Consider the following 17,138-nt stretch of genomic DNA (forward strand, 5'->3'; position numbering starts at 1 on the left):
TCCAGCGTCCTCGCATCCCTTCACTCAGTCATCCTTATCTCCTCAACGGCCCTACATTCCCCTGCTTTCTCCAGCAGCTGTTAGGGGAACCCAGGCTCTCCTACTACACTGGGTTCCAATCCAGGGACCCTGTAACCAGGGGCCAAGATCTGCACTGTCTGACTCCTTGGTGCTGCCTTTCTGGACTTCTTTCTAGCCTACCTTTTTTATTAGGCCTTCTCCCCAGCCCCTTTCCAGCATCTTGTAATGACCTCCCTGGAGGTCTAGTTTCTGCCCCAGGCTGCGTTCCCTCATAATCCTCATGCCAGGGCTCCTTTGAGCGGGTTCCCAGAAGTGTTCCACTCATCCAGTCTCTCCACCTGCAAGTCCTACTCCAGGTGAACATTCCTGCTCTTGGGTTAGGCCTCTCCCTCACTGAGCTCATTCTTCCTCATTACCTCAGGGCCCTGCATGAGCCTTCTTCCCAGCAGGGTATCCCAGGTCTATCTCGTTCTATCATAACCTTTGCCGGGCCAGCTTCTGATGAGCTTTCCTTTTTCTTTGCACTCTACAACCAAAAGAGAGACTGCAGATTTCCTTCCCTTTAGCCCCCTTTTAATCTGTGCTTCTCTTCTTTATAGTCACAACCCAGTTCCCTCCCGAGCTGGGTTTCATCCTCCAGGTGCAGCCAAGTAGCATAATTGGCTACTCAGGCCCACATTAACTCTTTCATTATGTGAGAAGGGTAAACATTCTATCACAGGGGGCAGTGTGGGACGGTGGATAGGGAACTTGACTGGGTAAGTCAGGAGACCTAGGTTTCATTCCCAGCACTGCTGCCAATCTGCAGTGTAACTTTGGGAAAATCATTTCCTCTCTGTCTTCCCCAGTTTTTTCCACTTCTAAATGGGTAGAGTGATGCTTAACTTCATGGGAAGGTGGCTTTGAGATCCAGTCATGAAAACCTATCTATAAGATCTAATTATTTTTAGTGGAGATAATTTGGCCCCCAATATAGTCATAGTTTGTTACTTTTTAGACTACATCAGGATAGAGGTATTTTTATATTCCAAGCAAACCTCAAAGTCCAATAAAAATGCAGTAAAAAGCAAGAAAAATAAATAAATGAAAGCAGATGCTGAGCTGCAGTAACTCTTAAACCTTCCTTTGATGCAAACTAATCTGTATTTCTGTTTGTTTAATGAGGTCTAGCAAACGATACTTCATCATTTTAAATTGTCACTTCATATTAAATTCAATAACAATAGGTAAAATAATAATGATGAGCCATATTGTGTCATCAATTTTTGAGCAGAACTTCCTACTGAAATTATCAGGGAATTCTACTTAAAAAAACAATGGCATGATCTGATGCAAAGTGTTTTTGATCTCTTTACATCACTTCAAGCTACTGAAAATTAGTAAGATAGAAGCAAACAGTGATTTACCATACGTTGTGGTTAACTCGAATGTCAAGGCAGGCACCGGAAATTGTACTGCACTGTGTTCAAGCGTACTAGGACAGAACATATCTCATTGATTCATATTGATGCATATTGCATCAATTTAGAGCTAAAAATACTATTCCCTTTTTTAGAAAAAAATTCTGGTCAGAAGATATTAGATAGTCAAACAAACAAGTACTTATAAATCAAGCTTTTGCAGAATGCACATTTTTTAAATTAATTAGCCTATTGGAACACCTTCATTTTAAAATCTTTAAAGATGTTATTGATTTTTTGATCTATTTTTAGTAGAATATTTTCATTGTTAACATCCCAGTGATCTCTCTTATTCTCCAGTTTTGAGATATATTACCTTCCTCTTCATTTTATTTCCTGTTCCAAGTTAATTGGCTGATTCAACATGCTGAAATTAGAAGCTATAATGGCAAAAAAGTATGGCTAAATCATGAATGACAACTTTGATATTTACAGTAGAGGGCATTATTTTTTATTTAAATACCGTGGGTTACTATGCTAACCTATACAACTATTATGTCAAAGAAATGTACATTAAAAGAATGTTATGTTTCCAAAGTCAAGCACTCAAAAGCTAAGAAATGTCAGAATTAAGATTGCTTGAGTGGCCTTAATTTGGCTCTCTTGTGCATATGTATTATGATATAGTTTTTAATTATATGATCACATAGTATTTTTTCCAAAGATGCCTGCCTTTCAATGGATGGGTAGGAAGTTAACGTTTCTTTTTATCCTCCATATTCGATGTTGGGCCCAGGTCTTATTTAATGTACCCCTGAAATGAATACAAAATTATTAATTTCTTCATGGGCATCTGTATGGTCCTGCCACCATAGTATCTAATTAGTTCACAAATATAAATGAATTTGTCTTCACAATACCCTTGTGGGATTGGGTATTATCCCAGTTTTACAGATGGAGAACTGAGCCACAGAGTTTACAGACAAAATTGTAAGGTGTCCACTAACTTTTTGGGTGGATAACTTGAGATACCGAGGACCTGATTTTTCAGAGTGCTTAGCATTTTTATAGTACTTTTTATGTTCAAAGTATAACTCCAATTGTCTTCAGTTGAGTGCTCAGGACTTTTGCAAATCAAGCCCAAATGTCTCATGTTGGGCATCCAGAAAATGAAGCACACATACTTAGGTCTGGGTGGAAGCAGGGGGAGCATTGAGAGCACAGGAGAGAGAGTTTCCTTACTTTTAGTTCCTAGACCTGTTGCCACAGTGGCCCCTGACAGCTGGCAAAAAAACCTGCAGATAAAGTTTTACTCAGAATCTGTTCCTGGGCTGGAGCATGCTCAGTTGCTATTTGAGGATGGTGTATACACAGTCTAGTCACAGGCAGGAATGGTAAAGTGCTTAAGCATGCTCAGGACAGACAGAATCTTGAGACTTTAGCTGCCCAATTCTATTTACTGGGCATATGCAAATAGAGATTTTTGGAGGCTTATAGATTGGCCAATTTAGAACCATTTTTATAGGGACTGAAAAAGATACATCCTTGACACCAGGGCAACCCCCCTGTCAAATTTGAAGACTCTGTTCCAAAGCCTGGATGCACTAGAAACTTCTCAATAAACACCAACTGTAGGAGTTTAACATGGATAAAACACATTTTTCCCTAACCTACTTCTGAGAAACAGCTGAAACTCTTTAAAAAATTTCAACCTAATGTAGACAGCCATCATGGAAAATTTTCGTCCGAATATTTACAATTTGGCAAAGTTATAAGCAACTAAAAACAGGTTCTTGTAATGTAAAATACTAGACAGTTTTAACTATAGGTGGCAGTACCAGCTTCACCTATAATTTTGTCTGAGACAAAAACTCAGAAGTGTTAATGGTGAAGGGAATGGTGAACTGGAAAAAAAAATTAGATGTTCAATTACTGAACATGATTTTGGGAAGGACAGGCAACAGACAAAGAAAGGGAACCTCAAAAAAAGTTGTGTCAAGGGTTCTCAAACTGTGACTCAGGACCTCAAAGTGGGTCACAACCTTGTTTTAATGGGGCCGCCAGGGCTGGCATTAGAATTTGTGGGGCCCGTGGCTGAAGCCAAAGCCAGAGGTCTTCAGTTCTGGGTGATGGGACACAGGTTACAGGTCCCCCTGCCTGGGGCTGAAGCCTTTGTACTTCAGTTTTGTCCCCCTCACCTGGGACGGTGGGGCTCAGGCTTTGGCCTCTATGCCCGGGGCGAAAAGGCTTGGGCGGGCTCACACTTCAGCTCCCCCATCCTGGGGTCATGTAGTAATTTTTGTTGTCAGACAGGGGTCATGGTGCAATGAAGTTTGAGAACCTCGGGTCTATCTACATTATATGAAGAGACTAATCAGAGGTATAAAGTACAGCTGAAGGTCTTGGTCCTAACAGTTGATATTAAAGGCCTCCATTGGGATTGGCGAGGCCTAATTGAGAAGTCGACTCTCATTTTGTGTCCATTGCTTTCCATGATAGTTATATTCTACTAGAAAAATGAAAATGTCAATATATAGAATGAAACTGAGTGCATGAGACAGAAATTTCACAGGAACTTGGCCTATAGAATGGAAGGCACTCCTTCAAAACTCTTTCCTTCAACTTATGCACACACCAACTCCACACCTATCACATAAACAAACAAAATCTCAAACAAATCAGGCTTTATCTCCTACAGAAAGACTTCTTTACATTTCTACTTTTAAATACTTTGAAGGCCCGCAATATGAGGCCTGCTTAAGTAAGAGTAACACATTTATACGGTTCAATTTTTTTATTTTATTTTTTTAAGCCCAAGGAAAGTGACAGCAGCAGAGGAAAAGAGAATGGGAATTGTTGGAATCAGATTTTTTTATGCACATGTGTAGAAAAGAGAAAAGCAGACAGAAAAGGAAAAAACCCAAAGAGAGGGTGTTAATGAATGGCCCTGTCTTGCTGCACCTGAAAATCATGCCAGAGGACATGGAGTTAAAAAGAGGGAACTGCATTCAGATAGGGAAACCCCGGGGAGGGAAGAGACAGTTGAGCTTCTCCAGCCCAGGAGAGAGGGTTTACAGCCTACAGAACCCCTGTCCTCAGAGAAGGAGGGTGCAGAACCCCTGAGTTGAAGAGGAACAGAACTGAGGTTTGCACTGGAGCCCACTGAACGCTGAAGAGGACACTGATACTCCCAGGGACTCTCTGAAGTAAGAGAGGCCCATATTATGGATGGAGCTGCTTACAGGTGTTTTGTTACCTTTGTTTTGATGACTAAGGGCTGTCTGGTGGCATCACTAGGGACACAAAGAGGGGAAGAGATACTTGAGATGGAGGGTGAATGCTGGCCCCCTGGAAAGACACCCCACAGGTGCTGTGGGGTGAGTGTGGAGTAACTGGAAAGATGATTGAAGGCCAGAAGAACATGGCTGCTGTTGAGACTTATTTTCAAAACTAGTTAACAATTTGGCTGTCAGCAAGCAGTATTTGGCTGTGGTTTGAGACATGCTCCAATTCCATTTCACTTTCTGAGGACACAAGTGATACACATTACTCTTTAGGCCACAGTATAGACTTGGGAAATCATCTCTGGAGAAGATCATAGAGGGTATATATATGCCTCTATTTTTCTGCTTGCTAAACAAAGAGGTGCAAATGTCCTGCTTAAAACTATACAAATGTGATGCAGATGTTACAAATCATATTTGTTCTATTAATATGGAATATATAATACCAGTAGGATTATGAAAATCTGTGTAGCCTGGATTACACTGACAATCTTACTAACAGACTTGTTTAAAAATTTAACTATTTCAAGTGCTGCTTTTAAAATGCTTTGTTCGCTTGTCTGCAATAAATGTAAATACTTCTACACTAAATAATGATGTGGTATTTCTCTCTTCGATAGTACTATAAGCTATTAATAAGACCTAAAATCAGAGTTTAAATAGTGTCCTGAATTTGACTAAAAAACGACTACTTATTGTCCTTAACTCTGCTGCCCACAAATATCCCTTTGTGGCGCTATTCTTACTTTATCAATTATCTACAATTCCTAGCTTTGATTTATATTCATTACTATCAACTTTCTCTTTCTTCCATTTATTAGACATGGTGTGTGTACACACACACACACACACACCCCTTTACTTCCCCTCTATACCAAATCATTTTTTTAGCCAGTATGACCTTGACCCTCAATTGTATTTTCTGGATGTCTAGTATAGTATTCTTAAACAATCCCCAATTACCATTCACATTTTTTCTGATTACATTCATCCTCCTAGCTGATTTGGCTCACAGTTATTTTCAGCTTAGTGAAACTGGTCCTTTTAAAGCACCAAATATAGATGTCATTAGTTTGGACTTTATATTATAAATATGGTGAAGTCATGATCACTTGTACTAATGCACCATTTTTTTTAGTTCTGTAATTATTTCCTTTCTACCTATCAATACAAGGTCAATATAGAACACTCTTGTGCTGGATGCAACACTTTTGGAGTTAGGAAATTGTATTTATAATATTTAGAAATTCCAAAAGTGTTTTACAACTGACAACATAAGACCTCCATCATACTTCACTCAAGCTGAGGTCCCCCATGATCACACAGCTTTTCTTTTTTTCTTTTCTTTACCTGCAGATAGTAGATAAGTTCATAAGAAGCTGGTCATCCTGTTCAGTAGTGTGATCTGGTGGTCTGTAGCAGACAACAATTAATATTCCATCTTGTGCTTTATCCATTGGCATATTGATCCATAAACATTCAAGATATAACCTGGAAGAAAATTCAGTGTCTCATAAACAGGTAATGTCATTTTTGACAGAGTATTGCTCCCCTTCCCCTTTTGCCCATTCAATCCTTCCTATTGATTCAAATATTCCAATATGTCAATCATCCCATCATTTATGATCATAAATGAACATTTCCAGTTCCTCTAGTTTGTTACCCAGGCTCCTAGCATTGGTATATAGGCAATAAAAGAATTTCTTCTCTTCATGTCCTTTGGTTCCTTGATTAATTTTGTTCTCAACATCTTGATTTTGTACAAAGTGCTCATATCTTCCCTCTTTTTACCCTCCTCTTTTGTTATTAGTTTAATGTCCTCCTGACTACTCTAACCAGATGGTCCCCAAGGAGCATTGCTCCCCTTCCACTGAGGTAGAGGTCATCCAAATTATACAGCTCCCTCATCTCATGGAAAGAGGGCCAATAGTCCACAAAACCAAAACCCTCAACCCTACACCACTTACTTAGCTAGCAGGTCAGTTCCAGAATCTTCTGCCTCCTCTCTTCCTTCTTTCATGGGAAAGGAAGAATCTCAGAGAAGATTGCTTGGAAATTCTTTTTCTTCAGAACACTTCAGAGTTCACTGAAGTCATCTACTGTCTGTGAGACATCCCACAAAAATAGTGTCATTAGTGCCAATAGGAACCATTACTAATGGATCCTTTTCTATCAACTTCAGAAGCCTATCCAGTCTTACAGTGATGTCCCATGACTTGGCTCTGAGAAGGTAGCACACCATCATGTTATTTGTCAGCCCCTTGCATGTTGTTTATTTATTTTATTTTTTTATTTTTTATTTTTATTCTGAATACCAAATTCCCAACAAGGATTGTCAGTCTTCCTGGGACAGCTGGAGAACTCTATTTGGGCAAGCTTGATTTTATTACATGCTGAGCCAAACTACCATCCACAGGTGCATCCTGTAAATCTCTCTGTTCCCTTGGATTTGATGGATCTGGAGAGGTATCCTCCACAGTTTTCACATCAACCAGGTGGTATCTACTGGAAACATCTAGCTGTATGTAATTCTTCCTGATCCTCTTCTTTCTGGTGGGTATAGCCTGCCCATCCTCATCTGTCTCCAGCTGTGCAGAATGCTGCCATGACCTCTTGCCTCTGGTGGTTACAAACCACCATTCCTCTGCTCCGACTTCCTCTCTCCCCCTGAGTCCTTGATGGCTAGCCCCGGTCTTCCTTGAACCTGGGGTACTGCCCTGTTTCCCAAACCTGGTTGTCTAGGAAATGCTCAGCTTCTCAGTAGCATCTACACTTGCCCCACCAATCCAAGAATTTTTCTTCAGCACAGCAACCAACTTGCACTTCATACACAGGAAGTCCCTTTTGGCTTCAGGCAGGAAAGAAAACACAGCACATCCATTGCAGTCCACTGTTCCATCAGTGGCCATCTTGATATACTTAGAGCTGGACCTAGAAGGAAAGCCTTTCACACTCCCTCTCTCAACTCTGTCAGAAGCTTTCTGTTAGCTGCCTCTGTTTACAGCGTTTTGAGCTTGTCTAGAAGTGACTTTTTATATCAAGTCTCCCTGCTTAGCTCAGCTCAGCAATGCCCCTCACTACCAGGGAGCAAATAGCCACTCAGTCTTCAAACAGTGGGGCTGATCAAAGCTCCAAGAGTCAGAGCTTCATGCCCTTTACCAAGTGCAGCCAATAAACAGAGCACAAACAAAACAAACAGCCAAAGAACCCACAGATGAACCAAATATACCACTCACCAATCCAACTTCCTCCAAGCAGTGTCTGCGGTTATGCCCTCTGAAACACTCCTCTTGGTTATCTTTGTTCACAGCTAAGCTGCTTCTATTCATCACATTATGGCTCCATAATTCAAAATTTGTCTTTACTTTCAGATAGTACATACATCCAATTCCTCTTTCACTTTCTACCCCTTTTTTTCCCCTATCTCTCCTAGTATTTCTTTCCCATGTTGTTAATCCCATCTTCAAACCACACACACAGAGCAACTCAGCTAATTATATCCACAGTGCCATGAGAGTGGTTGGATGTAAACTGATACCTGAGAGGCTGGGCCTGAACTGCTAGTTATTTGGGAGGAATTGCATCTAGTGATTTTAGAAGGAAATTGTGAGTTGTGACTTTGAGATTTATTTTTGGTTCTGTCCCTGACTCGCTATGTGACCTTGCACAAAAATCATTTACCGTTCATGCCCTTCAGTTTCCCCATCTATAAAATTCAGATAGTACCTATATACCTCACAGGAGGTTTGCACTCAATACTATCACCTTGGGTGGAAATCCTAAAATGGAAGGAACTATACAAATGCAAAATGCTATGTGAGCAGGCACAAATAGAATGTGATGTGTGGTTTATAACACTCAGATGTTAGGTTCTACCCAGGAATTATTTCACCAACTTGTTGGTGAAAGAGACAAGCATCTGAGCCACAGAGAGTTCTTCTTCAGGTCTGGGAAAGAAGAGCTCTAGGTATCTCAAAAACTTGTCTTTTTCATCTGCAGAAGTTGGTCCAATAAAAGATATTACCTCAGCCACTTAGTCTCTTTCACATCTTGGGACTGACAAGGCTACAACAATACTGCAAACAAGATTTATTTTTACATGCTGAGTTGGACACTTCAGTTTATGTATTATATTACACAAGCATCATTTATGCATACTTTGTGTGTGTCTTTCTATAGCAATATATACAAACAAATATATCCATACTACATAAAGTGGACAATTAAAATACCAAAAAAATTGCAAACACTCTTGCTAAACAGTTCAATATTGGGGACCACATTTTCTCTCAAATAAGTAAATGATAGATTTCTGGTTTTGATAAAATAAAAATGCATTATACAATGTAATACACTAACAAGAAAGTTAAACAGTCTTTTTTAATCTAATATATATTTTCACATTTGAGTGTTTTCATGGCAGAAGATAACTGGGATTACTTCAATATATCAAACTACATTAATGTGAGATTACTGGTGAAGTAGTACATTTTCTAATCTCTCATGTGGAAATGTTATGCAAATTATTTGTAAATGCAAAAGCCTTAGGAGCAAGGATGCATTAACAGCTCGTATTGCAAAGGTATCCTCAATAATTTACAACTCAAAGGTTGAATTGGATATAAATTGCTGCTACACAGTACTAAATTCAGAAGAAATGCAAAGAGCACCATCTGCTGGATCACATGAACCATTTGCAGCTCTTTTTGGAAAACCAATGTACTGAGCTTTACTACTACTGTTTTATATAGGACATAAATTTGAAGGACATTTATATTATACTATTATTTTTAATATATAACAATCTACATGAAGCATGTATTTAAAGATAAAGCTGACATTACAGATAGTTGTACTTAAGTACTGAGGTGCACACTGAGGTGTATATATTGTAGAACATTATCTCTCTCTCGAATATTCTACTGATTTGTGACACTTGTAAAAACTACAGTGAAATTGAAGTGAAAGCTGATACTCCATATGCCATGGTACCCAACTATGTAATTATCCAGGCTTATGGATTTCTAAGGGAAAAGTTTTTGATATTTTCAAGGAGAAAAGGTGAACACCAACCCTCCACACTAGCACTGAGGCAACAGGAAATGAATCCCTTAGCCTGAGTTAAGGCTTCTCCATCTCTGTCTGTCCTGGCAGCAGGACTAATGGGCTTCACTAGCCAGAAGGACAAATACTACACCCTTGGATCCATTTCCAAACTGGTGGCCAACTCATAGTACCTCTGTCAACAGCCAAGGCTGATAATATGCCTTTCAAACTCAACATCTAGGGTCAGCAACCAAGCACAGCAGCCAAATAGAAGAGATGCCCCTTTCCAAGCCCAGACACCCAGATTCATGGAGGACGGTAGCAGGACAATCATTACCCCAACCTTACCCCAGAAGCGGTACACAGTTAATTCTCATAAGGAGAGTTAAAAGTAGTACATAGCAACCATAGGCTCTTGCCTCCTCTTTGTGTTCTACACAGCAAATTATTATAAGTAGGGAATATATAGGAAATCACACTTGAAGTACCTGTCCCTCCACTCTGGGGACCACTTTTAGGCCTAGGTTTCATAGTGTATCAGAACCAGTCTTTCACTTAATTGCCAAGCTAGGGTGGATTATGCTAAAAATATAAAGTAATACAATTTCAGTATTGATGCTGAGGAAATAGCTGCACAGGGAGAAAGTTAGTACTTTGAAAGCACTTGTACCTATTCAACTAAAAAGAGCCTATTTCTCTCCTTACCTGAACTTATAAAGCCAACAAGGAACCATCTGTCTCAGAGGAAGAGTCTAAAACAGTGGTTCCCAAACTTTAACATCCTGTGAACCCCTTTCACTAAAATGTGAAGTCTCGTGAACACCCTCCTAAAAATGAATATTTCCAGGGATTTTCTCCTTTACCTGAGTATAAATTATAAAAGCAGTGATCTTGGAAATATAAAATTTGTTTTTATGACTTGCTTATTACACACTATTATTAATTATTATTTATCATTACAGTATTTTTATTACATTATTAAAATGGCAACACTCTTCCAAGAAGCTCTTTCATAGCTTGTATCACTTTGAATAAGCCTGTTATAAGACAAGGCTCCTATATTTCATCAAGGAGTATCAGATGTGAAACAGCATGAAGGTATTTAAGAAGCCAACTCAAAGAGTTCCTCCTACACAAGTATTCAGGTCTTGAGTAGTCCAGGCAAACAATGCATGTTAAAACAAAGCTTAAACTTGTTCTTCATAATCATTTAAAAAACAATACTAGCTGCCTATTTAATTTTAAAAACAGCAAAGAATATCCACCTCCCTTTCCATTTCTTATAAGGAGTCTTGAAGTTTAAATCTCCTCAGTGTAATAGATATGCTTACTTTGATCTGCTTAGCTCTTGGAAGTCCAGGGGCTCTGGGCTGCTGGCCCCATGCTGCCTGGGGACCCTAGGGACAGCTCTGTCTGCCATTAGGGAACTTTTTCCTGAGACCCCCCCTGTAACATTTAGCGAATCCCAGTTTGGGAACCACTGGTCTAAAAGATCAGCATCTATGTACTCTCTGTTATATTGCTAACAATTTTTATAAGAGTGGATATGTAGATTTTGGCTACAAAATGGAGTTCAAGTAAGATCTTGATTTCCCTTATTTTATACACTATATTTTGTTTCTCAGCAAAGGGGAGATCTTGAATTAAAAATTATTTTTCAGCAGCATCTTCTTTTACCATAATCATCTAATACAGTACATGTGCTTATGATGATATCATTTCCACTATATTGTCTGGTTCCCACTTGGAATAAGTGGTCCCAGTGGCTTTAACTCAAAGGTTCAGGTACTGCAAAAAACAAACTGCCAAAGAGAACCCTCAATCCCAAGGACCCTCCTTACCTCTACTTGTCTTTGGAGAGTAGAGGCAGTGTCCCCCAACACTAGGTTCTAGGGGCTGAATGGCTTATATATCTCCCCTCAGGTTTTCAGCAGTACCCAAAGGCTATCTTCCTGAGTAGTCATCGGGGGGGGGGACATCCCAGTATGGACCATTGCCTCTCTGACCTTTACAAGGGTCTTTGCTGATGGGGAGAGGATGTGTCCACCCTTATCTCATCCTGCATAGAACCTCTGGGAATCAATCACTGTTACAGCTCCCAGGCTGAGATATGCCATATAATTTCTAGTATAGTTGCTGGGGACCCTCACAGGTTTCCTAGCAACCATACACTTGGGATTATGAGGTTTTCTTAGCTACTACTGTAAAGACTATGGGTGTTCTATGCCTGTACTTAGTCATATTGCCACTACAGCAGGAGGGAGGATGTGTTTTCTCTCTTTGGAGAGTACAGGAATAAGTTGCCCTTAGAAGATTATTGCAAAGACTAAGGGAAGCAACTGTCCAAAGTAAGCGGTCCACCCCAAAGATCTTTCTGAGGTGAGCAGTAACCCAGAGCACAAGAGAAGGGGACAACCCAGCTAATTCAAGGAGCCCAGCTGTGACAGTTAGACATTCCCTGAAGGCACCAAGAAGTAAAGATGCAGAAGTCCCAGGGTCTGGAGTGTGTATAGGCAGCTGGGGAATTGAGAAGTCACCTATATGGGAGATGCAAACACCACCAACTCAGATTCATGAACTGTTTATGAACTTGGGCTGATATGTGAGAAAAAAAACAACAGAACCCCCCAAAACGCCCTGATTTCAGGGGGATTCTGGCTTCCATTAGATCTGTTTGCACAAACCTAACCATCCACCATAAATGCAAAACAAACTCTGTCCTCACTGAACTTCAACATGATCTTCAAATACAAGTTTTTGAACAACTCCTAGTTACCCAGTATAAACTCATGAAGCTATTCCAAGGAACACATTTCTGCTACAAACAGGAACTGTACACTCAGAAATATACGTAATTCAATGGCTCTCCAAACAAAAGGGATACATTTTAAAATTCTCCAATGGATACATTGTACTGGAAATAATCTAGACATGTGTTTCTCAATCTGGGCAGTACATTTCCCTTGGGGGACACCAGACTTTGCAGAAAGTCAAAGAGAAAACAAAAAAGAGCACTTGTGGAAAGATGCATGAGCCTATATCATCAGTAACACCCACAAAGGTGCTCCTGTATCTGTGACTAGATACACAAAGTCATCTGTCTTCCCTACCTTTTCCCAAAGCAGCCTATAATGTAGGGGCATCACTTCCACATATGTAGTGTGCATACATTTATATAAAGGCCACCAATTTTTATGGGTCCCTTAAGCAGCCACTTAGGAGAGCTTTCACTCTGCATACCTTTATGTATGTGCACAAACACACACATATGTATGTCGTGGTGATAGCCATATGATACAATTATTTTATCTTTCAACGTTGACTGCCTCACCTGCTATCTAGTCACAAATCCTTCTCCCCAGGACTTATTTTAACTTTAAGCATCTACCTTTTATAAAAATTCAACCTTTCAAAGAAAGTTCCTTCTTTTACCACAAACAAGGAATTCTTCTCAATACTTACATTGGCCCATAGGCTACAATGGGCAAGTTTCAGTCCTGCACCAGTGACAGATTTAAAGTCTGATATCTCACAATCCTGCAGAGCTAGAAACAAGAGCTTTATAGCACTGTGAAGAGAAATGACATACCATACTTTTTTCTAGCCTTGGAACATCCTGATATACCGGATCTATCGCCCATCACCATCACCCAGAATGTTAAAGTTATTTTAGTACACATTTATAGGTTTTCATGGCTCTCTCTAAGCCCTGTATACTTGGAATGATGGTAATTTAGGAACCACGCTTTATGGGCAGAAGGATATAGAATGAAAAAAAATAGATCCAATATAAATTGTGAAACCTCTCCAAAATATTCCTAAACTATTTTTTTCTGTAATATGTGGTATGTACAGGATACATGATGTTGTGAAGTGGTATGAAGATTTTATGGAAACTTGCTCCAGATGACCTGAATAACTCACTTGTGGGTAACGTGAACATCATAAAATTGTGCTGATATAAATGTTATGTCAGATCATACTGCCATGTATGTCATTTTGTGTATATAGAAAGTAAAAAATATACTATGCTTCTGTTTGACAGTCACATCAACCAAAGGAGAGCCAAATCTCTGATTTGGATAATTACATTAAAATGTCTTAATAGGTTTTAGCCCCTGTTTAACCAACTTCCATCCCTTCCTTTAAATTTAAAACACACGCACACACACACACACACACACACACACACACACACACACGGCATCCAGTGCTGATAAACTTGGTTCCAACAGTTGAATACTTTATTCAGGGAAGGAGAATCTTGCTGATGAGAATCAGAACACAGAACACAATGGTGCTGTTATGTAGAGATGAATGGAACTATGGCGAATTGTAAGTGTCCTGTATGAACTTGTAAAGCGCCAACAGTTTATTTTGAATATGTGTATACGGTCTGAGGCTACCTACACCTCCCACCCTCCTCCAGGTCTCTATTAGGCCCAATCTTGTTATCTTGGATAATGTCACTCTGGTGGCAGGTCATTTTTTCCAAGGTGCCATCCTCTCTTCCTCATGTCGGTTGCAGTGGAGTGCCCTCCACTATGCCCTGCTTTTATCTACCTCTTCTATTTCAGTGGCATTCTGTGGTTTCAAAGTGCACATGGAGTAACACAGAGTTACAATTTCCAAGGGCCCTGAATTGCACTGGTAAATTGGAAGAGAGCCCAAAGGAAATACTATTGGGTCCTAATGCATAGTTACTATCGGAAAAGAGAACAGACAGAGATAGCTGCAGAAATGCATCAGGAAGTGTGACTGGCTGTCTTTTTTTCTTTTTTCTTTTTGGCATTTCTGTATCTTATTGCTAATGTTCCAGTGCCAGCAGGTTTATCTCCAATAAAGGACATGCTTCAATCTCCCTGACTGCTCTCACTGGTTAAGTCAAAATATGACTATAATGGCAACTAGTAATAGGAAGATGATGCTGGAGACTAAACTGCAGCATCTAGATTGTAGGCCTGGGCCTGCATACACGAGAAAGCTTAGCAGGTTGACAAGGCATGAGAAATTCATAATGCCAGCATTTATAAGAGCTCAAGCTGTAAGTTGATTTTTTTAAACAAATAAGCAAACATTTTACCTGTTTTCAAAATTGTTGCACTGCAGCAGGTTATAGTTAGCACCACTCCCACTTATTTTTTGTTACTTTGATTCAAGTATACTGTTTATTTTAATGCTGCTAAAATAAATAACATCACATTGAAGATAAGTTCACCCTGAATTACCCCCAAAACTTCCTCCATAATTTACAACAGTTAGAAAAATTAAAAACACTAAAAAATTCCACAAAAAATCCCCATAGAGCAGAGCTAGGAGTACTGAAATATAATATGATATATTTATCACTTAACACATTTTTTTTAAAAGTTGATCAAATTCTCTTATGTTACCATATAAACTTATCAGCTTGCTCTTCTGCACTGGCAAAAAAAATATACAAGCCATCTCTCTGTATGTATGGACATCATTGATTAGAATTGATTTCTTGCCAAATGTGATATCTTGACAGTACAAGGACTTACTGTATAACTGATATCCTCATCTGCTCTTGTCTAGTTCCAATCCATGTCCTTTCCAAGGCTGTGGGAGAACCAGACTGGCATCCAAAAGGGTGAATGTATATAATGTGAAAGACAAGGACATAGAGTCTGAGATAAATCTTTTTATGCATACTTAGGAAACCAAAGAAGTGATTATGACAGCAGGAGAAGCGGCAGCAGCACGTGTTGGTTACTGTACAGCCACAAGACCTTTCTTGCAGCCAAGATCTTTTTTAAGTAAGTTAAACTGATAAAGAAATCAAGTAATACTATTCTGATATTATACAGTTCCACTTCCAAAAAAGTGACTACTTGTCTCATATAGGCACAGTGCAATCTGAGATGGATAATTATTGCTTCTGTGCATTTCACTCTATTTACTCTTCTTTTCAAGAAAGTAACTTTTCTCCCCACACCTATTTTGTATGTTTTTACATAGAAAAGGTCCTACTGCCATCTGCTTTAATAGACGGAAGACACATGGCTGTGGCAGAATATTGCTAACACTATCCCTTGTGTCCTCGATGCTTCTCATTAATTATATCACAGAGAGGCCATAATTCCATTTCAGATCCCTTGGCTGTAGTATATAATTTACACTAGCACCTGTCTTGCCGGTAAAATTCTCTTTTTAGTTACAACATCGTTTTGCCCAGGAAAAAAAATAGTGATTGACCTTTTGTACAAGTACATTGCTCTCTTGATAGCTAAAATGAGGATCCCTCTTGTTCATATACAAAAATATAGAAATATAATCCTCCAACTGTCTTTCAGCCTTGAGTAGAAGCTCACCGATATTCATAGCAGCATGAACAATTGAAAAAGAACAGTAACCGTCTCAAATTGGTATGCTTTTGGCCAGGTCAAAATTGTGACTAGACTAAGGTTCTTTTTAGGATGTACTACTGTTCAGGGAAATCTGATTTGATGTTTCTGAACTCAAAATAGGCCAATATCTAATTCTTTAGATACAGATATAAATGTCTAATATACAATTAAGCAATAATATAGCTATTTGGGAATTCTTTTCCTAAGGCCACAAAGTTCACAGTTGGTTTATACTCTAAAGCAAGAAGATTAACATTCCCTAGATATTTTTATTCTGCTACTGTAACTGTAGGTAGGTTGGCAAATTTCTCAGGTCCAGTGGCCAAAAAAGTAAGGTTGTTTACCTTGTACAGTAACCAGAGTTCTTCAATATATGCAGTCCTTATTTATATTCCACTCAAGGTGAGCATGTGCTCCAGGGACCTGAGACAGGAAGATTTTTTGCTAGCTATGTCCGCTGGTCTTGGAATATGCCCTTCTCTGCCTCATGCTCTGAAACAAGTGTTGGGAGGATGGAACATCTCTCCAGGTCCCTTTCTACCATAAATAACCTTAGGATCTATTATCGACCACCTGACCAGGACAGTGAGAGTGACAATGAAATGCTAAGGGGGATTAGAGAGGCTATCAAAATTAAGAACTCAGTAATAGTGGGGGATTTCAATTATCCCCATATTGACTGGGTACATGTCATCTCAGGACGAAATGCAGAAACAAAATTTCTCGATACTTTAAATGACTGCTTTTTAGAGCAGTTGATACAGGAACCCTCATGGGGAGAGGCAATTCTTGATTTAGTCCTGAGTGGAGCACAGTATCTGGTCCAAGAGGTAACAAACAGGACCGCTTGGAAATAGTGATCATAATATAACAAAATTTGACATTCCTGTGGTGGGAAGAACATCTCAACAGCCCAACACTGTGGCATTTAATTTCAGAAAGGGGAACTATGCAAAAATGAGGTGGTTAGTTAAACAGAAATTAAAAGGTACAGTGACTAGAGTGAAATCCCTGCC

At 39.4% G+C, this 17,138-nt stretch overlaps 1 long non-coding RNA gene across 1 annotated transcript; it reads right to left on the reverse strand.

The window, feature by feature from the left end:
- Positions 1 to 2,106: 2,106 nt before the first annotated feature.
- Positions 2,107 to 11,845, reverse strand: LOC123364641. Its single transcript, XR_006577191.1, has 4 exons — positions 11,593 to 11,845; positions 6,673 to 6,808; positions 6,056 to 6,196; positions 2,107 to 2,235 (listed from the first exon to the last, which is right to left on the reverse strand). It is a non-coding gene; the product is annotated as an uncharacterized LOC123364641 (long non-coding RNA).
- Positions 11,846 to 17,138: the final 5,293 nt, after the last annotated feature.

The sequence above is a fragment of the Mauremys mutica genome, chromosome 2 (assembly GCF_020497125.1).
Source record: "Mauremys mutica isolate MM-2020 ecotype Southern chromosome 2, ASM2049712v1, whole genome shotgun sequence".
NCBI classification, from domain to species: domain Eukaryota; kingdom Metazoa; phylum Chordata; order Testudines; family Geoemydidae; genus Mauremys; species Mauremys mutica.